The sequence below is a fragment of the Macaca nemestrina genome, chromosome 5, assembly GCF_043159975.1.
Source record: "Macaca nemestrina isolate mMacNem1 chromosome 5, mMacNem.hap1, whole genome shotgun sequence".
NCBI lineage: Eukaryota > Metazoa > Chordata > Mammalia > Primates > Cercopithecidae > Macaca > Macaca nemestrina.
In genome coordinates, this window is record NC_092129.1 from 171,460,781 (window position 1) to 171,485,528 (window position 24,748).

The following is a 24,748-nucleotide window of genomic DNA, read 5'->3' on the forward strand; positions in this document are numbered from 1 at the left end:
CTAGGATACGAATCAAAAAGCCTTTTTATATGGCTGGTCTTCTCTTTAATTGCCTATTTGCCTGGTTTTCATGGCAAAGTGTGTCTGTGGGAAATGCCTGAGCAGAGAACCAAGGCCTAATGATTCAGCTTGACAGCAATGCTGACTGGAGAAAACTGCAAATGCACACATGGTTTGTCTGTCTATTTTAATCATCTTTGCTAGACAGTTGCCTAACCATCCACATCTATTCACCAGTTTGATCCATCTTAAGAGCACCTGCTATGGGCTGTGTCCAATTATCTGAGTGATGGCCGGAGTTCCAGGGTTAATGGATGGCTCGAACATTGTGGTCAGGTGCTCCTACGGGTGATTTGCACACATGGCAGTTTAAACTTTGCAGAGCTGATTCGTACGAACTCCCGATCATCTTTCACCATCCATTTGCCCTCCATTCCTCACCAGCTAAGCTTCTTGAAAGAATTGACTTCACATGGCTTCTCACTTCCTCACCTCACATGGACTACTCAGCACCCTAGAGTTTGGCTTTAGCCACCACCTCATGGACATGTTGCCGTATTTAGCAGAATCTCCTCAGTTCTTATCGGATCTGACATGACAGTTCACTTCCTCATTTGACATCTCAGCTTTTTTGGTTCTCTTTATACCTCACTGAACATTTTAGCTCCATGTCCTGTGTGGCCCCTTTGTTTGCCCCACTGCCATTGGTATCCGCATGTTAGCTTCAGCCCAGTGGTTTTCTCTCATCAGATATCTCTGTACCCATATGCCCATTCTCATGTGCTCAACCACGTCCTAGATACTGATGAGCCCCACATCTGCCCAGCACAGAATTCTCCCCTGAAATTTAGATTGTTTACCTAATTCCTGATAAACCTAATGACTCAATCTCCATCTAGGCACTAGCTCCACTTCAGCTAAACTCAACTGATCCATGCTGATGGCATCATCTTTGGCTCTGTATTTATTCTAAGTTGATTCTATATCCCAGTCAACAAACCGTGAAAGCATCTGCGAATGTTTACTGCCATCCTTCTAACTCTCTCACAAAAATATATCCCCCAAAGCAATCAATTTTTACTTTATAATTATCTCTATAATTATTTCTTCAAGCCGTCACTGCCTGTTTCACCTTATGCTATCCTAGAACAGAAACTCTCTGGTGGGGAATATTGTATCAGCCCCTGATTATGTTACCATCATTTGATCTTTTTCCTATCACATTCATTTTTCACAAAGCAAATTGTGAAAAATGCCTTAAAATCTTTCATTGGCTTTCCAGGACCAGCAGAATAAACCCCAAGCTCTTTGACATGGTGTACATATTCTGACTCTGACCTGGCCTCTGCCTTCCCTCAAATTTCATCTTTTGTATTTTATACTCTAGCAACACTAAACACTGAACATAGACCATTGTTTACTTCCCTGCCTTTGCTCATGCCATTCCTCTACTGGGAAGGTCTCTTCCACCATCCATACATTTTGATTTTTTTTTCTATGCATCTTTTTTTTTTTTTTTTTTTTTTTGAGATGAAGTCTTGCTCTGCCACCCAGGCTGGAGTACAGTGACACGATCTCAGCTCAGTGCAACTTCCATCTCCCCAGTGCAAGCAATTCTTCTGCCTCAGCCTCCCAAATAGCTGGAACTACAGGAGCATGCCACCACACCAGGCTAGTTTTTGTATTTTTAGTAGCAATGGGGCACCATATTGGCCAGGCTGGTCTTTAACTCCTGACCTCATGATCCACTCCCCTTGGCCTCTCAAAGTGCTGGGATTACAGGCTTGAGCCACCATGCCCAGCCTTTTCTATGCATCTTTTAAAAAGGACTTCAAGTTATACCTCCTTAGGAAGTCTTTGCAGCTCCGTCCTCCCCACTCCCCAAACCCACTCTGGTGGATTATGGGATCTTCTGTAATCCCATAACTTGCACATTTCTCCTTGCTAGAACTTACAATAACGTGTTGCAATGTTAATGCCTCTCTCTCCCACTAGGCTTTGAATTCCTTGAAGTCGAAGTCTGATCCCTTCATCACTGTATGTTCAAATCCAAGCACAATTCTTGACCAAGTGAGCACTCAACTAGTGATTGTTGAATGACTAACTTAGTCTGTAAGCAGGTCTGGTTCTTAGTTTCCTTTGGTAAATTAAAGTATAGGAAGGGGTAAAGAATGGGATCACTATAAAAGGAGTACACATCATTTGTAATTGTTACAGTTATTTTAAATGCAATTACTTTAAGAGAAACACTAATGGATGTGGAATTAAAAAAAAAAGAGGAGATTGCATGCAGTAGGGGATGAGAAATGAGCAGGAGAGGGGTCAGAAAATACACTGAGGAGGGTCTATCATTTAAATGGGAGGTTGAGGAGTACAGCAAGAGGTCTGGCTAGTAAAAATGGCCTCTGGGGCACCATCTAATTAGGGCCCTTTTTTATGTGTAACGAAAGAAACAGCAGTAACAAATATACTGGGGGAAAAAAGCTAACTCCTTTTTCCATTCCAGCAGGGGGCGGGTGCATCAGCCGATGAAGTACAAGGTTCTTGTTTAGGGTGGCACTTGGGAGAGAGAATCTCCATGAGGAGAAGGAGAGAAGTGGTAGGGAAGTACGTAGGAGGAGATTCACACTCTTGGATGGCAAGATGACCTTTCCCTTTGATTGCTAGGAATGGAGGAAGTTTACTCAGTTTAAGCCATGAGCCAGTCTGCCTTGCTCTCTGGGGAGATGGTCAATGCTCTGCTACCTAGGAATCAGGAGGAAGCTGTCACTCATCAAAAACACAAATTAGTTTCTCTCCCGACCCACCTGTACAGTCATTTTAGGGTCCAAGGACTCATGCAACCAGCGCCTTTGGCTTATTTGTCAAAGGAGGGTAAGTTTTCGACAAGCGGAAGTCACTGGAGAGAAGAGGAGATCTTATCCCAGGCAAGAGGAGCAGGAATATCAGGAACCTGAAAGCGGAAAAGTGTAGGGTACAAGTTATCTAACCTGTAGAGTGTAGTAAAATTGGAAGCTACAACTGAAAAGCTATATTAAGTGAAACGGTATATTTGAGTTCCAGAATTTTCCTTTTGTGCTATGCGAATACATATATATGCATACATTCTGCAGACTTGTCTGTGAATTTCCAGAGACCACAGTGGTAGATAAATGGGTGGCTGGGCAGGGAGCCAGCATGAAAATCACTGCTACAATCACACTGCAATTGTCAGGAGAAGACACTGCAAATGTCACCACGAAACAATTGATGCCACGAGTTGGGCCACCACTGCCCAGCACTGGCTGTGGGGTCTCCTCTGTACTTTAGCCACTGTGGTCCCTGGAAACTCAAAGCAACTGCTACTATTGAGGTTGCCCACAAACACCAAAGCTTCCCTGTAGCTTTCCTCTTTTCATCGTGAACTCCTAAGTCATTCTTGACTTGGTACAATTGATGGGCCAAACCTGTTAGGTGCCCAAGCTGTCTTCAAGGGAGCCTGGCAAACAGGCATTTGGGAAATGACTGTCTCTCAGCAAAACTCATCAGGTGGAGATTTTTCCAAACATATAAGGCACAAGACAGTGAAACTAAAAATAAAATAAAAAATTTTTAAAGTGGCAAATTCCTACATGTGGTCATTTAAGTCAGGCTGTTAAAGTTGTAATCAATCATTCCTTCACTAAGGGTAATGTTAGAAATTGAAGTAATACACTGTATCAATCACATGATAACTCAGTAATATGACAAGCTCTTTTTGTTTTTTACAGTAAAGGTAGTTTTCAACCTTTGAATACATTTGTTTCACAAATTCTACTTAAACATTGGTTTGAAACTAGTTTTGTTGTCCAAAGGAATGAAATATTTCACATGTAGTTTGTTTTCTTGGCCATGACACTTCCATTTAACTCCAAATGTTATCTGAAGTATAAGAGAAAAAGGAAGGGATATTTACGTATGTGTTAATTGCTTTTCAAACACGGTTTCTCTCTCCCCTGTTTTGCAATTGCTTAATTCTTTTTTATGCAGTATAACTGGAGCTATAGTCACGGGGTCTTTTGCATCTTCCAAAACATTTGTCTCTGTCATTATACATGACAGACAGCTTGAATGGATGGGTCATTTGTAGGTCCTGCTGTCTTTCCTGAGGACTTTGGGACAGAACTCCAACTGGTTCTAACATTACGCAGAGAATGAGACCAGTCTGGATCTTTTTCCCTTGATATTTTTACTTGCAGGTTCAATGATTCTTTATCTTTGTAGTCCAGTTATATTTACTGATACATCATCTAATGTCTGCTGCTTTCAACTTTACTTCTCCATCCTCGAATTAATTCCCTGTTTTCTTCTCCTCTCCAAGAAGAAGAGTGAAGCCCAGCCTGGGACTGGTGCTCCCACCCCATTACATGTGCCTGCTATTGGGCTGCTCTTTTCCATCCTCCTCTCTCTCACCTGACTTGTCTTGCCTTCTTGTGGGCACCTTTTCTCTGAATAATCATGCCTGCATCCTCTCCCTCATTAAAAACAATCAATTTTTGTCTGCCCCTGCTAAACCTGAAAGCTACTACCTTTCCCCACTTGGCATCACCACCTTTGCACACCTCCAATCCAGCTTTTACCCTTTCTCCCCTATAGAATTGAAAGTTTATTCATTAAAATGGAGGATCCTTCAAGTTCAGGTTCCCCATGTATCTCAGCTTCTAACACAACGCCTGGAATACGTGTGTGTGTGTGTGTGTGTGTGTGTGTGTGTGTATCTTTAAAAGATTTATTCAAATTCAGACCTACCCCAGAATTCTCTGTGGCCATCCACTTCAATGAGTTTGAAATGAGCTAAACTAATAGTCAAAGAATAAAAAATAAGTATATGGGGAGGGAGAGGAAGGGCCTGTTTTGCTACAAAAGCATTCTTCAGAGATTAAATTTATGAAGTCTGTTGGAGGGTATGGAAGAGAGCTCAAAGAGGAACTAGTTATTAATAAATGAAGACTCCCAGCACCATCCCATCTCATCGTAGTTTTCTTTCCTTTTCTTCCGTAAAGGCAAATAAATCCCCAGAGCTTCCATTGTCACCTCTGTCTGGCTCCATGACTCCTGACCCTGGAGTCACAGCTGCACTACACACCTTCTCCTCTACTTGTCTGACATCCTCACCTGGTGTTCTTAAATCTCAGTATATTGAAATCCCAACCTCAAACTCCCACCAAAACAGTTCCTATTTTCCTCTTGAGGACTCTATTTTCCTGGCTGATTTCATTGGCCTCTTGATTGCCCAAGCTCAAGACCTAACTGCCCTCTGACTTCTTCCAACTTGTCCCTCCATGCAGTCTCGTGCCAGGTTATTTTATTCTACTTTTGTAATATCCATGGATTCCTCCTTTCTATTCCCACACACATTGTGTTGCTTTTGCTCCTTTTTATTCCTTGGCTCACATATTAAAACTGGCTTCTACTGCACCTCTTGTCTATTCATCTTCCTAGCCATTGTATGCACACTGCTGCCAGAATAATATTCTGCTGAAACCCATTCGGTCCTCTCAATTGCCACCAAGTGCAGAAGAAGGAAAAAAACAAAAACATCAACAAAACAAACACTTCCTTCTGTGTCCAAAGTGACAAAGCAATATGATCTCATCTTACATTTCTGTCCACTACTCTACTAAAGCAAACTGTATTCAGTGTTCCTGCCCTTCCCCTGGGCACAGTGTCTGTGCTGGGAATGCACTTTATAGAACATTCATTTCTGATATAACATAACTCAGTGCTCAATACAGACTTCACCCCCTTAGCAAAACCTTTCATGCTCCCCACACCTGGTTATGACACCTTTTGCTATAAGCTGCTTTAGACCATTGTCAGAATTCTTCTTGGGACATTTCTCTTCAGAGTATATTGTGGTAACTAATGAACATGTGATATCTCCCATGGACTGCTAGCATGTTAACACCACATCTGATGTACACCTGTGTCTGCCATGGTACTAATCCTAGAGATTCACCCTGGGGGTCTACGGTTTTTTAGATTGTATACTTCCACTATATTTTTTAAAAACTTTTAGCATATATTCACTGTCTTGGGTTGAATATGGTGAAGTCCTGAACCCCATTATTGTTACTGTGACCTTTGTTGGAAATGGGGGTTTTGCAAATACATTCAAGTTAAGAAGTCATGCTGGATTAGGGCGGGTTATAAATCCAATGACTATTATCCTTATCATGAGGAGGAGATTTGGAGGCCCAGAGACACGCAGGGGAAGAGGCCTTGTGACGATGGAGGCAGGGATTGGAGTGATGCAGCTGCAATGCAAGCCAAGGACCACCATGAGTTGCTGGTAAACACTAGAAGCTAGGAAGAGGAGAGCAAGTGCTCTTTCCTAGGGCCTTCTGAGGCTGTGTAGCCCAGCTGACACCTTTGGGTTTGAACTTGTAGCCCCTTGAATTGTGAGAATAAATGTCTGCTGTTTTAAGCCATCCAGTTTATGGTAATTTGTTATGGCAGCCCTAGGAAACTAATATAACTACTTCTATGGTAATTAATATAACCACACATATAGGTGGTTATATTAATCATATATATGTGTGTATGTGTATAATTTTATGTATACATTATATACTTGAAATACTATACTAATATATACATTACAAAGCACATAAAAGCACAGAAGTTTTTAAAGTACAGGAGAAAAATAAATAAATTATATTTTTTGTGTTCTAATGGGCATCACTGAATACTCTGAGGGTATTCAAGGACAGCAGCTTAGTTAGATGCCTAATAAATGTCTGTTGCATTTAATGAGCCTGTGGAAACTAGATATAACCATTTTGACCTTTCAGATTAGACCTCCTTTAGATTTTGCTTTCTAATTATATGGCATTATAATCAGAAAATATAATCTGTATGATACTGATTTTGAGGAATTTTTAAAACTTTCTTTTTTGCCTAACTCATGTCAATTACTATGACTATTGACATGTGTTTGAAGGAGCGTGTATTTTCTGATATGTAAGTACCTGTCTATATCTACATCTATATCTATACCTCTATCTGTCCATCTATATTTATAAGTTGTGTTGTTAAGTCTTTCTTGTGTGCGTGCATCATCTATCTAATCTATTTTGGAGGAGGGGCCATTAAAATCTTCAACTCCAAGCAGATGAATCTATATTGGTTTTCCTTTACGTATTTAAGGCTATATTGTTGGATGCAATTACATTCCAGATAAGTTTGGAGCCTCACTGAGTTATCCTTCTTTTTTTTGAGATGGAGTCTCACTCTGTCACCCAGGCTGGAGTGCAGTTGCTTGATCTCAGCTCACTGCAACCTCCGCCTCCCGAGTTCAAGCGATATTCCTGCCTCAGCCTCCTGAGTAGCTGGGATTACAGGCACCCTCTACGCTCGGCTAATTTTTGTATTTTTAGTAGAGACGGGGTTTCACCATGTTGGTCAGGCTGGCCTTGAACTCCTGACCTCGTGATTCTCCTGGCTTGGCCTCCCAAAGTGCTGGGATTACAGGCATGAGCCACCACGCCTGGCCAAATTCTTTTTCTTATAGTAAATGATGCATCTCTTTGATCCTTATTTGTTTGTCTTAAATTTTATTTTGACTAATGATAAAATACAGTACGTTATTTTAACTTGTATTTATTTGATATTCCCATGTTTTCAATCTTAGATATCCTTTTATTGTAAATACATCTCATAGACTATATTGTTGGCTTGTATTGTTTTGTTTGTGTTGTTTTTAATCAGTCTGAGATGCTTTATTCTTTGATCTGCATTTACACCACTTACTCTTATTGTGAATACTTCTTTCTGTCATTTTTTTAATTTACTGTATTTTGTTTTTAAAAGTATTCTCCATTTCTACTTTCTCTCCGTTAAATTATATACATTTTTTCTTCTCCTTCTGGGACTTCTGTATTATACAAATGTTTACATTTTTCTACTTCTTCTTGCATACATTAAATTTTTCCTCCCTCTCTAGGACTCATATTAAATAAGCTTTTTTCACTTTGTCCTTTTCTCTGTATCTCTTAACTTTTCTACTTTTTATCTCTTATTAATGTCTTCTTGGAGAGTTTCTATACCTAATATTACAATTTAGTAATTGTTTACAACTCTACCTGTTCCGCAAATTCACCACCTTTTAAAGACTTTATGTAGCTATAAAGTTTTTCTTGTCTGTTTTCACCAAATGCTGCTCAGTTATAATTGCTGACCTCAGCTCTATGTTTGCGATATTCTCCCTTATGGAAAATACAGTGGAAAACTGTCATTATGCTTATTTTAAATTCTTGTTCTCTGTGCTTGTTAATTCTGCTGACTTTAGCATAGTTTTTCCGTATATGAACTAAATTCTGTGCCGCTTGTGCTTGCCAGATACCTCCTTATTTTCTCTGGGAGCTCATATCTTTTTGGATCTATTAACTCATATTGGTTGGTGATGTGTACACAGTGGGAGGGATAAATGCCTCAGCCCTAGCTTCTACCCCCTGGTTGGTTAGGAAAAGGAGCATATGCTCAGATTGGAGAGCCTCTGATGGCACAATCCGAGTTACTCCACGCCCATCCCCTACCATGAAGCGACTTTGCCTCTTAAGAATTCCCCTCCCTGAGCACCTCTGTTCCATAAACCACTTATTTTGAAAAGCCTTCAAATTCTCAGTTAGTTATAATTATCTAGCCAAGGGCAGAAGTGGGGTGAGGGGGGGCAGAGGGAATGTATAGAGGGCTGGCCAGTTTATCGCACCTGTTTTCATACTCTTTCCTCCCAAAGCGTGTTTCAGAGATTCTCTGATGTTACCATTCCTCTCCCTGACAATGGGCCGGAACTGTAGTTTTTCCACTCCATAGTGACAGCAGATAAAATAATGGAAGAGAGGCCGGGCGCGGTGGCTCAAGCCTGTACTCCCAACACTTTCGGAGGCCAAGGCAGGTGGATCACCTAAGGCCGGGAGTTCAAGACCAGCCTGGCCAACATGGTGAAACCCTGTCTCCACTGAAAATACAAGAAGTAGCCGGGCTGGTGGCGGGCGCCTGTAATCCCAGCTACTCGGCAGGCTGAGGTAGGAGAATTGCTTGAACCCGGGAGGCGGAGTTTGCAGTGAGCCAGATCGTGGCACTGCACTCCAGCCTGGGCGACAGAGCGAGACCCCACCTGAAAAAAAAAAAGAAAAAATAGGAGGAGAGAAAAGTCCACCGCTAACACATGCTCCCCACCTGGCTCCCTTTCTTCCTCCTGTCCTGACTCCTCACTGCCACTTCTGCCACATGCACCGCAACACTCAGCAACTTCTCTCTCCGCGGGGATTTCCTCTGGTTCTTTGTTAGGTTCTAGGATCTATCAGCCTCCCCTCTCCTGTGGCATCTACCTCTTTGGGCACGTGAGAAGGAGCCAGCAGCCTTTATTAGCTCTTGCCTTTAATATTTGTATGATTTAAAGATGCCAGTATCCTGGACATCCCCCCAGGAAAAATCAACTCTGTCACAATACATGCATCTTCCACAGTTGCTATTCAATAGTTGAGGATCTCACAAATAAGCTTGGGTTGCTTAAAGCTTCAATAAAACCATCCGAAGAGAATCGCTATATAAAGGGATCATTAAAACAGGGGTTAGATCCCACCACTAAGTGACGTTAAGGCAGATAGCCTGGTGAAGCATTTGAAAAATCAGAAAAATTCTCAAGTGGAAACTAAACATTAGCCAAGTATTGCTAGTGAGCTTTAATATCTCCAACAAACAGGCAAGCCTGCCTCACATCATCTGTAGAAGGAAAAACACAGCAAAGGCGAATGTTCTGGCAGCCCAGAGTTTCAAGGACGAATGAAGTACAGTGACTGACATGCCTTAATGAAGCTTGTGTATGTGTGTGCGTGCCAGAGCCAAAGAGAGAAAACATATATCTTTCCTCAATTCCCTTTTAGAAAAATGAAACTGCTGCATTAGCAGGGTCACTTGAAAAAGATTATTACCTATTCTTTTTTTTTTTTTCTTTATTTTTGAGACCAAATCTCACTGTTGCCCAGGCTGGAGTGCAGTGGCGTGGTCTCAGTTCACTGCAACCTCCAAGCGATTCTCCTGCCTCAGCCTCCAAAGTAGTTGGGATTGCAGGAGCGTGCCACCACGCCTGGCTAATTTTTGTATTTTTAGTAGAGACAGGATTTCACTGTGTTGGCCATGCTGGTCTCAAACTCCTGACCTCAAGTGATCTGCCCTTCTTGGCCTCCCAAAGTGCAGGCATTACCATGCCCGGCCTGTTACCTATTCTTTTAAGAAGGTTGTCCCAAATAGTTTTCTTTGAGAGTTACTCTTTGCTTATTTAAGGCTGGTTTGTTTGTTTTTACCTTCTTCTCCTTGAGCTGTGAAATCAAAAGACAAGTGGAATGGAGAAAACCAATGCAAGGTAACTCAGCCAACACTGACAGCTGTCAGTCACTGGAGTTCTTGAAAGAGGAAGCACTTGTGTTCCATTGCACTGGAAAAAAAAGTTATATAAGCAAGCTTGATGGCAAGGTTCTGCTATGTTACTAAAAAAGGAAATATTGCCTGGGCATGGTGGCTCAGGCCTGTAATCCCAGCACTTTGGGAGGCCAAGTTGGGCAGATTGCCTGAGGTCAGGAGTTCCAGACCAGCCTGGGCAACATGACGAAACTCTGTCTCTACTAAAAATACAAAAAATTAGCCTGGCATGATGGTGGGTGCCTGTAATCGCAGCTACTCGGGAGGCTGAGGCAAGAGAATCGCTTGAGCCCCGGAGGCAGAGGTTGCAGTGAGCCGAGATCCGCCACTGCAGTCCAGCCTGGGTGACAGAATAAGACTCTGTCTCAAAAAAAAAAAAAAAAAAAAAAAAAAAAAAAAAAAAAAAGGGAAATGCTTTATTTCTTTTCTTTGCTTTATTTCAAGATTGTCTTAAGAATAGTGAGATCATTTGAAAAGAAAATGAACAAAAAAGGTCTATAATTGTTTGAAAATAAAATAATTTAGAAATATTTGTTTAGTTAGTGATATTAAGGATAATAATGGAATTCATTAGCAATCAGTTGCTCTGAAAATAAACATGATTCTAAAATAGCCAGAAAAGAACAAATACTCTCAGTTTTCATTTTAGTAAAATTAGAGTACCATTTGGATAAATAAAAAATTTTTCTATGAAAAATACAGTGAGGTTCTAAGTGCTTCTGAGTGTAATTTTTATGCACATTAATTCACATCATGTTTATCAAACAGACACACGACTTATGTGCGTACTTAGGGGTTTTGTAATATATAGGGTAAAAACTCCATTTAAAAGAATGTATCTTTTTTGCAATATTTTATTGTTTAGTATAGTATAGTTGATATTATAACATACAGAAAATTTTACACATACAGAAAAACTGAAAGAATTTTAGAGCAGACACTGAATACACACCAAGATTCTACCATTAACCTTTTGCTATACTCACTTTATCACATAGGTATCCACCCCACTAACCATGTAGAAATGACCATCCTCGCAGAAGCCCCCTCATGCCTTTCTCCGCCAGTCTCCACCCCTTCCTCCCACAGGCAAAGACTCTACATTGTCATCCACCTCACATTTAAAACTCAAATTTAAACACCACTAATGGCTTCCTGGATGCTTATATCATTTTGATATAGTTGGAAATTTACATAATCCTTTCAATTTTTAAAGTCATCTATCTAATGGGTATTGTCCTTTCTGGTCAAACAAATCGGAACCCACTGTTCAGGAAGAATCATCAGTCCTCAAATACAGCATCACTTTGGGTGACAGTTGATCTGTGGGACTCAGTTCTTCATTTGTAAAATGAGGATATCTATACTAGCCTCAGACTCACCTCCGGGATGTGGTAGGTAAGAAAAAGAAGAAGGAGTTAAAGCTTCTACCAAAATGTAAAATATTTTCCTTAGATGTAGTGGTTAGGCAAATCGAATTATTAATGGCACATTGCAGGTGCAGCCTTGGCAATCACATGTTTTTCTAAATAAACATTATGAGCTTTATTTCCTGGAAGATTTGGTAGAATTATGTAACTGGCTGAGTGTGCTATAGTTCCACTTTTCTCATTAAGGACTTTTAAATTCTTGCTCTAACAAAGCATGTAGAAACACCCTTTATGATAGTGGTATTTAATAATAATACACTTATTTTCTGTCCACCCTAATAATTCAAATACATTTTATTTATTTCGTCTTTGTTATTTGTGAAATAAGCATTTAAGAATAAAATAAAAGAACGTTGAGGTTTTTTCTCTACATACAAATGGTAGATCATTTTTAAATTCTTGCCTAAACCACCACAAAAAAAAAAAAAAAAAAAAAAAAAAAAAGTTGACAGCTGATCATTGTGAACCAAAGAAATTTCTGGCTAAATTACTCTAGGTCTCACGCACATGAAATATTTCAGATATAAGTCAATTTGAAAATAAGGTTGGAAATCAGTACCCTGAAGGGGCAACGCAGAACATTTAAATCACATGGTCTTTGGTTTCCAAATTTGGTGTGTAAATGATACTGCCTTTAGATGTGACTTTAGAGAAGTCAGTTTCCATCTCTGAATTGTGGCTTTGTAGGTTCCAAAGCATTTATTTGTCCAGGGTATGGTTTGTGGTGAGGAGTGTGGGTGAGTTCTTCCTGTGAGTCTATTTACTTCTCGGCCCGGGGCACTCCTTTGTGGCATGTGGGGTCTCTTCCATTGAAGGTGCGTGATTCTCTAACCTTGATGCAGTTCCCATTTAACTAACCCCAGCAGAGCACAGAGAAACAGGATCATGATGCTCTCAAGTCAGTGATTCTCACGCTTTAATGCACCGAAGGAACCCCTAGGATGTTGATAAAAGTAAGGCTGATGTGGGATTCAAGCTTCTGCATTTCTAATAAGCTTCCTGGTGAGACCTATGCTGCTGTTCCCCAAACCCACTTTAAGTAGCAAGGTCTTTAGAGAAGGATCAAGAATGACGTGTTCCCTAAGCAGACTAGCCCATGAGGACAATCTTGCCACAGCTGGTCAAATTCATCTAATTGAGCAGCAACAGGTCAAAATATAATCAATTCCTTTCTTGTCGTTCAACTTGCCCCAGAGCATTATTTTTCCCTCTCAGGCAAAATGACTCAATGCTGAAAGGCTTCTGCTGTCTTAAATCTCAAAGTAAGTAATCAAAGCCAGGTTTTAGGCAATCATCAGCAAAGAAAAAAATATAGTGGAAAAAAATCCAAACACTCACACATCTGCCTAACACCACGAGTGGAGTAATCAAGGTGCCTCTCTGAGGGACAAGCAAAAATGCATATTTTACCTTTACTATTCCCCAACTGAATATACACATTCTAATTAAGTTAATAAAGTGCTTATGGTTCATAATTGAATCATCACTAAAAGCAATAAAGAATAGAGTAAAAATTATCTAAAGTCCCAGCATTCAGATATAACCACTGCCAATAGTTATAGAAAGCATGCTTCTATGTCTGTCTCTAAATATACACACGCATAAAACATATTTAATTTTACGTAATTAAAATGCACTTTTTATATTGTATCACAAAGTGGCTGTTTTTACAAAAATAAGGTTACCCATCAGTAAGTGTTACCAGCAATGTTACTTTAAAAAGCCGCTTAAAATTTCATGGCGTAGGTGCAAAATCATAACTTTTTTTCCTAAAAATTTGAAGACATGCATTTAATATTTTATTAATTTTATATATTACACAATTATAAAAGTTAGAACAGCATAGATAATTACAGAGCAGAGAGCAAAACGTCACCCCCAATTTTAACTCCAGAAGTACATTGTAATGTTAGTTGAGCCGCATTCCTGACATTTTCCTATGCATATGTATAGTTGGAAAAATAGCTATATAAAAGAAATCATTTTTATAAAAATGAATTTTTGCCATACACATTATTTTAAGTAAAATATTTCCAACTTAATTATAATTGAACATAATAGGGAGGGAAATAAAGTCAAATTTTGTAGAATTGTTTCTGTACATGAAAAAGTACTACCTCCAGGATCCATCACTTAAACTTTCGGTGGGAACTTGAGCAAATTACTTAACATTTCTGTGCTTTGGAATTCTGACCTGTAAAATGGGATTTAAAGTATCGAAATCATAGGATGTTGTGAGGAGTAAAAAGATATAAGGTAGAACATTGAGAATAGCCCCTGGAATATAATGATTCATGAATGCTATTTATTTTTATATTAGCTCAATTATATAGATTCATTTTTTAAAATGAATTATGAAAAACAACAGAGGTGGGAATCATATTTCTGGGTTGAGTCCATTTTTGAAAAAATTTTAGACAGTTTTATTTGGTTTTCTGCTCTGAAGAGTGGAGAAATTTATCATGCTTTCTTTCCCTCCCTCCTACTTCCTTCCCAACCACATCCTGACTTCTATTTTACTATTTTTATTTAACTAAGAATATTAACATCTGCATTCTGCTCTCTATCTATAATTCTGATAGTTGTTTCATCATGATTTCACATTGAAATGAATGCAATACTCAATACTCATTGTTTGAGTTCAGTGTCCACCTGTCTGAGACCTTTATTTTGATTCATTTTTTGATTTATTTCACTTTGGAGCCACTGCTTTCATCAAAGCCTCGTGGGTATGTTCTCCTCTGATTATTGCCTGACCAAGAATATCTGTTAGTTTAGTACCTGAGCAATCATTTTAACTGAATATTATATTCTTCAGTAATATTTTTCTGCAGATTTTATGTATGTTTTTGTATTACTTCCTGGAATTTAATGGCAGTTACTTTTCCTTTTTGTAAGTGAATTGCATTTCCCTTGGATAAGTAAAGCTTTCTTTTCTCTCATTACACTTAATGTTCAGTAACCTCTTTATGACATATCTTCATGCAGATCTTCTATTAATAGAAATCTTCCACAGAACACAAAATGTCCTTGTGTTCTGTAGATTTAGTGCTATCTATATTTAGATAAATTTTCTTCTGTTAGATCTTTTCAAAAATTAATTGTGAAAGATATATACAGCTGCAGTTTGGGGGTCTCTAAGGCCACCCTCAGGTTCAGTGATTCACTGGAAGAACTCACAGAACTCAACAAAGCTGTTATACTCACAATTACAGTTTATTATGGCAAAAGGATACAGACTAAATTCAGCAAAGAGAAGGGGCATGTGAGGCAGCATTCCAGACACCAGAGGTGGGCTTCCAGTTGTCTTCCTCTATGGGAGCTGTGCAGACAGGGCTCACCTGTCCCAACAATGACATGTGTCAACATGCATGGGTACTGCTAAACAGGCAGTTCAACCAGGCTCAGGATTTATGCGCTTGTGTCCAGACACATACACAGGCGTGGTCGACCACCCACATGGCTGACCTTCGGCTCCAGCTCCTCCAGAGGTCAAGCTGCTATCTCCAGCCCTGGGCTACCACCATAAATCACATTGTTAGCATGGACTGTCTGGTCTGGACCCAGGCCTGGGTAAAGAAACATACTCTTACCACGCAGGACATTTGAAGGGATTAGAGGTTACCTACTTCTCAGGAGCTGCCCAAGGGCCAGGCCTTTTTAGGGGCAAGGTTAGTAAGGCACAACAGGAAACTGCATAAAAAACACATGTATATTAGATAGATCAGTAGATAGGTAGATAGATAGATAGATAGATAGATAATAGGTAGATAGGTAGATAGATAGATAATAGGTAGGTAGATAGATGATAGTTAAGTAGGTAGATAGATAAATAGATCATAGGTAGATAGATGATAGGTATGCAGGTAGATAGGTAGGTAGATAGATAAACGATTGAGAGATATGTAGATAGATGATAGGCGAGTGGATAGATAGGTAGGTAGGTACATAGATAGGTACGTAGATAGGTAGGTAGATGACAGATAGATAGATTTCAGAACATTAGTAGAACAAATACACCTCCATTCATTCCCTACTACCCAGGTTAGGAAATAGACTATAATACCAGAACTTCTCCCAGTTGTATCACTTCCCCTCTCCACCAGAGGCAACCACTGCTTTGACTTTTGTGTTAGCCTTTCTTTGCTTTTATTTATTTATTTATTTATTTTGAGACGGAGTCTCGCTCTGTCACCCAGGCTGGAGTGCAGTGGCCAGATCTCAGCTCACTGCAAGCTCCTCTTCCCGGGTTCACGCCATTCTCCTGCCTCAGCCTCCCGAGTAGCTGGGACTACAGGAGCCTGCCACCTCTCCTGGCTAGTTTTTTGTATTTTTTAGTAGAGACGGGGTTTCACCGTGTTAGCCAGGATGGTCTTGATCTCCTGACCTTGTGATCTGCCCGTCTCGGCCTCCCAAAGTGCTGGGATTACAGGCTTGAGCCACCGCGCCCGGCCTCTTTGCTTTTAAAAGCAGTTTTTTAAATCCATGTTTGAATCTCCAGTCCCTCTCTCTCCCTTTTTCTTCTCTGTCTCCTATCTATCTGCCCTTAGTTTAAAAAAATCTCAGTAGCAAGTACAAGCCTAGTTATGTTAGGAAAGGCCCACACTGCGTGAAGGAACCATAGCTGAACATTCTCTGGGTCATATTCTGGCTTCAGCTTCCCTTGGAATTAACAGCAGCCTCCTCTGAGGAAGTAAGTGGGCGAGATCATGACTGAGTCCTGGGAAACTCAGGGCTTGCCAAGGTAGGGCGTCTGGTGGAAATGAACTGCGGGCCACATTCTAGGTATCTGACAAAAATACCTAGGATTGGGCTGCTCGGTATTTTCTGCTTCTCAGCTTGTGCAGCAGAGATATAGATTGCTCACCATCTGTTCATGTGGTCTGCCACATTTCCTAGAGCCCTTGCAGTTAGTTGGGGCCATGTTTCTGGTTCTTGCTGATGTACTGGGAGTGCAGGAGATGTATTGTCATTTCTGAGTAAAAGATCACAAGCTGGTGCTAGGCTAACTCTTTCTCCCTCTGTCTTTTTTTTGTTGTTGTTGGGGAAAAAGACCTTGCTCTGTCTCCCAGGTTGGAGTGCAGTGGTGTGATCATGGCTCACTGCAGCCTCAACCTCCTGCACTCAAGCATTCCTCCCACCTCAACCCCCCAAGTAGCTGGGACTACAGGTACACCATCACGCCCAGCTATTTTGTGTATATATATATATATATATATATATATATATATATTTTTTTTTTTTTTTTTTTTTTTTTTTAATAGAGATGGTGTTTCACCTTGTTGCTTTGCCATGTTGCCCAGGCTGGTCTCGAACTCCTGAGCTCAAGTGATCCACCTACCTCAGCTTCCCAAAGTGCTGGGATTACAGGCCTGAGCCACCGTGCCCAGTCCACTGGCTAACTCTCTTTAAAACTACCGCAGCAACTGTGGAAACAGCACATTAAGAATAAGCTTGGCCTGGTGCGGTGGCTCACTCCTGTATTCCCAGCTCTTCGAGAGGCTGAGACTGGTAGATCACTTGAACTCAGGTATTTGAGACCAGCCTGGGCAACATGGTGAGACCCCGTCTCTACAAAAAGATACAAAAAATTAGCCAGATATGCACCCCAGTCTGGGCGACAGAGCAAGAACCTGTTTCAAAAAAACAAAAAAGAAGAAGAAGAATTAGCATGCTCATCAGCCTAGGTGCCTCAGAGACTTTGGATGTGCAGCGTGAGAGTGAAAGTTCACTGAGGTTTGGAGTTAATTTGTTATACAGCATAACCACGGATACTTTGACGAAAGCATCTCATCATGGCATACTTTTAGCTGCCAGGTAAAGGTGAATTAAGCTCCCTTTTGTGTTTTGAAATGAGAGTCTTTAGATGTGTCAAAACATGAACCAGCATTGAGCATGGAGGAGAGAGCAGGAATTTTATGCAACATGTGGGGAAACAACCCAAGGCGTGGAATCTGGAGCAGGCTTACCCAGACGTTCTGGGTTGAAGGCCTGTAGGGATCTTGGTGGAGAAAGATTTCTGTGTATTTGTTGTTTGGGACATACTACTGCAGACTGGACCGTTGCTTTCTAATCTAGAGCATAACTACCATTCTGAGATTTTCCCTCTTCCTTGGAATTCCCTGGGAATTCTCTTTGTCTCTCTCCTGCATTGGATGATCTATTTTCCATGTCCCTATGTCTTCCTGTTTCTTGGTATATGCACTCATTTCAAGGAGCGTATCCTCCTGCAGCTTCTTGTCAAAGCGTGCACAAAGTTAATTTTTTAAGACTTTACGGCTGGACGTGGTGGCTCAAGCCTGTAATCCCAGCACTTTGGGAGGCCGAGACGGGCGGATCACGAGGTCAGGAGATCGAGACCATCCTGGCTAACACGGTGAAACCCCGTCTCTACTAAAAAATACAAAAAAACTAGCCGGGCAAGGTGGCGGGCGCCTGTAGTCCCAGCTACTCAGGAGGCTGAGGCAGGAGAATGGCGTAAACCTGGGAGGCGGAGCTTGCAGTGAGCTGAAATCCGGCCACTGCACTCCAGCCTGGGCGACAGAGCCAGACTCCGTCTCAAAAAAAAAAAAAAAAAAAAAAAAAGACTTTACATGCCTGAAATGTTTTCGTCTTACTCTCTCATACTGGATTTATAGTTTGGCTAATAATTGAATTCTAGCTTAGGGATATTTTTATTCAGGTTATTGATGGAATTGCTGTATTTTCTTCATGCTTATGGTTGCTGTTGGAAAAACTCATGCCATTCAGATTTCTGATTCAAAAGAGGTTGAACCTGTTTTTCTCCCTTTGGAAGTCTACAAAATCTTGTCTTTGTCTTTGGTATTTTGAAAAGGGGACAACAATGAAGGTTGGTTGCATCTGTTTTCATCCATTATTCTGGAAAATCAACAAATCGTTTTTTTTCTTCTAATAGTTGAAAAAAATTTTTCTTTTTTATTACACTTTAAGTTCTGGGATACATGTGCAGAACCTACAGGTTTGTTACATGGGAATACACGTGCCATGGTGGTTTGCTGCACCTATCAAACAAATCATTTTTTAAAAAAGAACAACTTAAATGAAATGTAATTCACATGCTATACAATTCACTTAAAGTACAATGAAATGATTTTAATACATTCAAACGGTTGTGAAACTGTCACCACTATTAAATTTGGAATTTTTTCATGACCACAAAAAGAAAACCCATATCTATTAGCACTAAGTTCTTATTTTCCCAACCCCCACTCCCACCCCCACCTCCAGCCCTAAAAAGCCCACTAATCTACCTTCTGTTTCTATGGATTTGTCTCTTCTGGCCATTTTATATAGATGGGATCATACAATATGTAACCTTTTGTGACTGGCTTCTTTTACAAGCATGATACTTTCTAGATTTATCCATGTTGTAGCATGTACCAGTACTTTATTCCTTTTTATTGTCATTACCACATTTTGCTTATCCATTCATCAGTTGACGGACGTTGAGTTTCCAAATTTTGAGTATTGTGAATTATGTATCATTTGTGTACAAGTTTTGTGTGGACATATACTTTCAATTTCCTTGGGTATATACCTAGGAGTAGAATTGCTGGGTCATAAAATAACTATGTTTAACTTTTGATGAACTGCCAGACTGTTTTCCAAAGCAGCTGTACTATTTTACATTCCCATCAACAATGTATAAGGGTTCCAATTTCTTCATATCCTCTTTGACGTCTGGTATTGTCTGTCTTTTTGACTATATACATCTAAGTGGTGTGAAGTGGTGTCTAATTGTGGTTTTGATTTGCATTTCCCTGACGGCTGCTAATGTTGAGTCTCTTTTCTTGTGATTGTTGACCATTTGTATATCTTCTTTGCAAACAACTCTGTCAGTCATCCTCTTCATTTTGGCATCTCTTCCATTTTGCCTCCAGTTCTAAAGGGATGTGAGGCTGCCGCTTCATGCACCTTGTCGGAATTCTGTGAAGTAAACTGTGTTGAACCTCAACTTTCCCAGCTGCAGCCTTGAGGTCTGTATTTCTGGTACTTGCCAAATTAGTTATCATTGATCCATTTGCTTTTCAGCTACTGAATTTTTTTTCAGTTTTCTCATCTTTGTTCTGTCTGGCATAGCATTATTATTACTGAATAGTAATAATAGTAGTTGTTATTATTCTGTGATTATAGTGGGGCATTAGGATGAAAAAAATTATTTGCATGTATTCAGAGCACTATTCTGACCTATAATACCTTTAAACATATTTTTGTTGTATTTTGTTTGTTGTTTTCTACCTAGGGGTAGGAACTATCTTGATGATGGATTGTGTTTGTCTCTCTTTTATATATCTTATCATTTTTCTAATTGCCTTATCTGTTTGCCTGTTTCCTTAGCATTCATTACGTTCAAAGGCTTTCCCCTTCGTCAGTAATTTAATTTGCAGTCATACTTAATCTATTCCTTAACATTTTTAATTAATTTATTTATTTGCTAGGTAAGGGTAGATTTTTGGCTCTCAATTTGTTTTATTGGCTGGAAAGAGCACTCACATTTCCTCTTACTCTATGGTGTTATTATTTTAACTCTGAGTACTTAACATATTAAATTCGTATTCTTCTAAAACTTTTCCATGACATGAGGCACCCACTAGGAATTTTTGTCTGTTCTTGGTTTGTGCTTTCTTTTATTGTTGTATCTTTTCTTTTGTTCTTGTTAAGGTGGGCCACTCTGTCTAGGCTTCAATTTTTCTAATACAGTATGAATTAACACTCACTAATGATACTTCTAATTCATCTGATAGCAATGTAAGAATGTGTCTTTCCCTTGACTCACACTTTGAAGCAGGGGGATTTTGGTTTGATTTGCTTTTCTGAGTTTGTGGACACTAGATGGGGGACAAACATTGGAAGTGATAGAGAGACTTGTACTGCAGACTTTATTAAATGGCAAAGACTGTCTTCTCATTTCTAAGGTTGTCTCAAGTGTCCTGTTTCAGAGTTTACTCCTTCTATGTGGGGGATGTACCCAGTTATCTTCATAGGTTCTCCGGGATACTTCATTAAGCATGTAGTGCCAACAAATAAGTGATGATGATTTTTCTTGTCTTTGTAGAGATCCTGTTATCTTAGATTGTTTCATTTATGATTGTTTTTCCTTGATTTTTTTTGAGTTGTCTACTTACTGCCAGTCTGGACTTACCTAAATTGGGAAGTGAGTATTAGTGAGAATTTTCAGGATTTGGTAACATTTTATTCACTAGTATGTGAGGTCAGGAGATGTGAAGTCACAAACAAATTTTGAGATTCTTGATTGCCAGTTTTCTGAAAAATTTATTTGCCTTTTCTTTGCTTGGTTTCTGTTGATAATTGTTTTGCCTTAAGTTTTAGGGTAACTTATATTTGCGAAAATTGATAGATATTTTGTTAAGATATATTGCTAAGAAAAAATAATGCAATTTATTCAACAGCATGTATTAACAGTATTAACGAAAAGAGATTGTGATCTGGTTTTGTGTTGACATTTCAACCTAGAAATTTCATTTTTCCTACTAATTGGTCATTTTGATACTTTTTAATAGATCTCAGTCTCCAGTGGATTAATCCTAAAACAAAAACTAGCCTGATGACAACCAGATTCCTAATTTTATCATCTTATGCACTTCACAGTTCCCCTCACATCTTCTGGAGTTGCCAATCCCTTGAATATAATCTCTAAATCTAGAATTCCCATAAAAATTCTCTTCTCTTTCTCATTTTGGTGTAAGTAAATGGCAGATATTAATTCAAAATGTGACTGACTGTAATAAAATTTTATATTTTCTTTTTTAAATTAAAAAACCTATTACTTATTATTTATACTTGGTTGATGGCATATTAGCTTGTTTTTCATGAATCCTTGACCTGAAAACAGTAGAAAAGCTGAAGAGTAAGGATTTATGTACCTAAGACAAGAAAAACAAGGCAACCCCAGAAAGGTGATTCTTCAAAGCATTTGCAAATTTCCAAAGCAATGTTGAAAGGCTGAGAAGCTGAGTAAGGCTCTCAACAGACTCACATGGCTGTCATGGGTGTGAAGGTGAACAATTGGCATTCAGGGTCCACCAATGTGGAGAGGCCCTCACAAACATCCCAGATACTTGCTTGGAACCCTCAAACGTAAAAGAAAAAGGGACTGGGAATAGAAAATTCCTTATAGAGAATCAAGCCCAGTTTCAGATCATCTTAATTCCTGATTGGAAAAGTGAATTGAGAAACAAAATTAAATCTTCTCTGGAGAAAGATAATATTATATAGAATCTCAAAATATCTCTGCAGGTCTTTGTGTGGAATGTATAACTCTCAATGAAAAATAATCAGACATGTAAAAAATAAGAGAAAAGCCAAAAAATCATTATTCAGATACAGATAAAAGAGTTATCAGGGACTTCAAAATATGTAATATATATTCAAGGCATTAAAATTAATAAATGAGAATCCTGAAAGGAAACTGTAAAAAAAAGAATGAAATGGAGATGCTAGGACTGAAAATACAACATCTGAAACTACAAACTCAATGGACTGTTTAAAGATTAGAAATAGCTAAAGATAGAATTAGTAAACTTGAGGATTAGTAAGAAGAAAATATCCAGACCAAAGCACAAAAAACTAAAAGGATAGAAAACACAGAAAAGAGGAAGACAAATGGAATATGGTGAAAAAGTCTAAAACATGCATAATCACTGTGACAGAGGAGAAAGAAAGGGACAGAGGAGAAAGAAAGGGACAGGGATGATAGTTCAAGAGGTAATGGTTGAGAATTTTCCAAAATTGATGAAAGACATCAAGCTACAGATTCAAGAAGTGCTCAGATCTCTAAGCAGATGAAATACAAAACACATCATACCTAGGCCTATCATACTAAAGCTGTGGAAAACAAAGAGGAAATGTAAAATCAGGCCAGAAAAACAAAAAAGTAATTCTTGCTTGTTTAAAAAAGATGACAATATTGAAATGCAAAATCTCTTTACCAAGTATGTTCCTCAGCTTCATTTTTCCTTGATGTTTAAAAGAAAAATAAGATGATACTACATACACCATTAAGAAACTTGCATTTTCTTTTTGGAACAATATATTTTTCAATGTCAGCAAATGTAAACCTAGATTGTTCTTTTTGATTGCTGCAGGGTGTTCTGATATATCAATGTCCACAATTAATTGAACAAATCTTCTATTGAGGGAGATAAAAAAAAAAGAACAAAATAAATTGCACCAATAACAAAACAACACTACATATTAATTTAACATTTACTATAGTTGGCACTGTTCAGTTCAGCAGGTATCAATTGTTATTTAAGTTAAAAATTATTTCTAAGTTTTTAAAAATAATGCTGGTATGAATATATGTATTTCCAGAGAAGTGTGCAAAGATACACAAATGCACATACATATGCACACATAGAAATACTTCCATAAGTACTTACACAGACAGGAATATCTTTGCATAGTATTTCTAGAAGTATTCTATGGCCTAAATTCCTAGAGGAAATATTACACTGTGTTAGACTTTTGCATTTAAGTTTTGGCAGATACTCATCATCACTGGTGAGGTTGATTTGCTTCTCATATACTTATGCTAATTTTGTTTGTGATTTAATGATTGATATCTGTTATTTATTTTCTACCTGCTTGCCTTTAGGGTCTAGCAAACATTTGAGTTTTCAGGAATACCCAATCTCTGTTTCTTTTCTCTTTATGTATTTCTGAACTGCACTAAGCATATGGTCATTTCACTGTTCATTAACACCTCTACCAGACAGTAGGTTGAAGAAGGAAGAGAAGATGAACTCCTAGCCATCCATCTGTGGTTTTGACGCACGAATCTTACCTCCCTCGCATATATTGCTAGAGCATTGTTGAATTCATGGTGTAAAATAGAATTGCTTTTCCCTGAGAAATCATTCTTACGCAACTCAAGAATAAAACTCATGGGAAGAGAATAGAGACCAGAAGTAGAATAACGTTCTTCTGCAAAGTAAACAAAAAGAGCATGCACAAGTGTGTTTGTCATAGCTACAGGCATGTTTAAAACCAATTCAGTGTTTTATTGTGGCGTTTTCTAGTATCAGTAACTATTTGAAATAATTATATAAGATTTGTACAATCACAGAGACAAATTACTGTGCAATAGGTATAAATTGTAATGTTGATAACTCTTACATATTTACAGCTCTTTTTGTTTTCTATCAATTAGTTGATGATATGCATGATATGTTATGCATAGTACTAAGTTGCAATTTAAAACCCAAGTTTTTTACTTGGTAGTGCTTGTTCTGTGCCCTGCCTAAATTCTACTAGTCTTCTTAGCACTAACCAACGATAAGACCAGCCCTCAGGCTGGGCACAGTGGCTCATGTGTATAATCCCAGCATTTTGGGAGGTTAAAGCAGGGCGATTGCTTGAGCTCAGTAATTTGAGACCAGCCTTGGAAACAGTGAGATATTATCTCTATTGAAAAAAACAAAACAAAACAAAACAAAAACTAGCTGGGTGTGGTGGTGTGTGCCTGTAGTCACAGCTACTTGGGAGGCTAAGGTGGGAGGATCACTTGAGCCTGGGAGGTTGAGACTGCAGTGAGCTGTGATAGCACCACTGCACTCCAGCATGGGAGACAGAGTGAGATCCTGTCTAAAATAAATAAAAATACAAATAAAAAAACTAGCCTTCAAGCAAGTCTTAATTTATTCCAAGGTTTTCTCCACACCTATTTTCAACATTCTCTCAACAGCATTTCCTTATTATAAAAATTAATTCTAGTTGTTAAAAAAATCTATATTCACATCTATATTCATTTATCTGTCCATCTGACAGTTATTTATTATTTGTTCTGATAAACAGACTATTTTTCCTATTACATGTATAAGAATATGGTTGTTTGA

At 38.9% G+C, this 24,748-nt stretch overlaps 1 long non-coding RNA gene across 1 annotated transcript in view; it reads left to right on the forward strand.

Moving 5' to 3' along the window:
- Window positions 1-19,640: 19,640 nt before the first annotated feature.
- The window catches only part of LOC139363505 (uncharacterized), a 189,738-nt gene continuing 184,630 nt past the window's right edge, over window positions 19,641-24,748 (forward strand). The window contains exon 1 of the long non-coding RNA XR_011624026.1: window positions 19,641-19,867. This is a non-coding gene — a long non-coding RNA (uncharacterized lncRNA). The remainder of the gene's footprint in view (window positions 19,868-24,748) is intronic.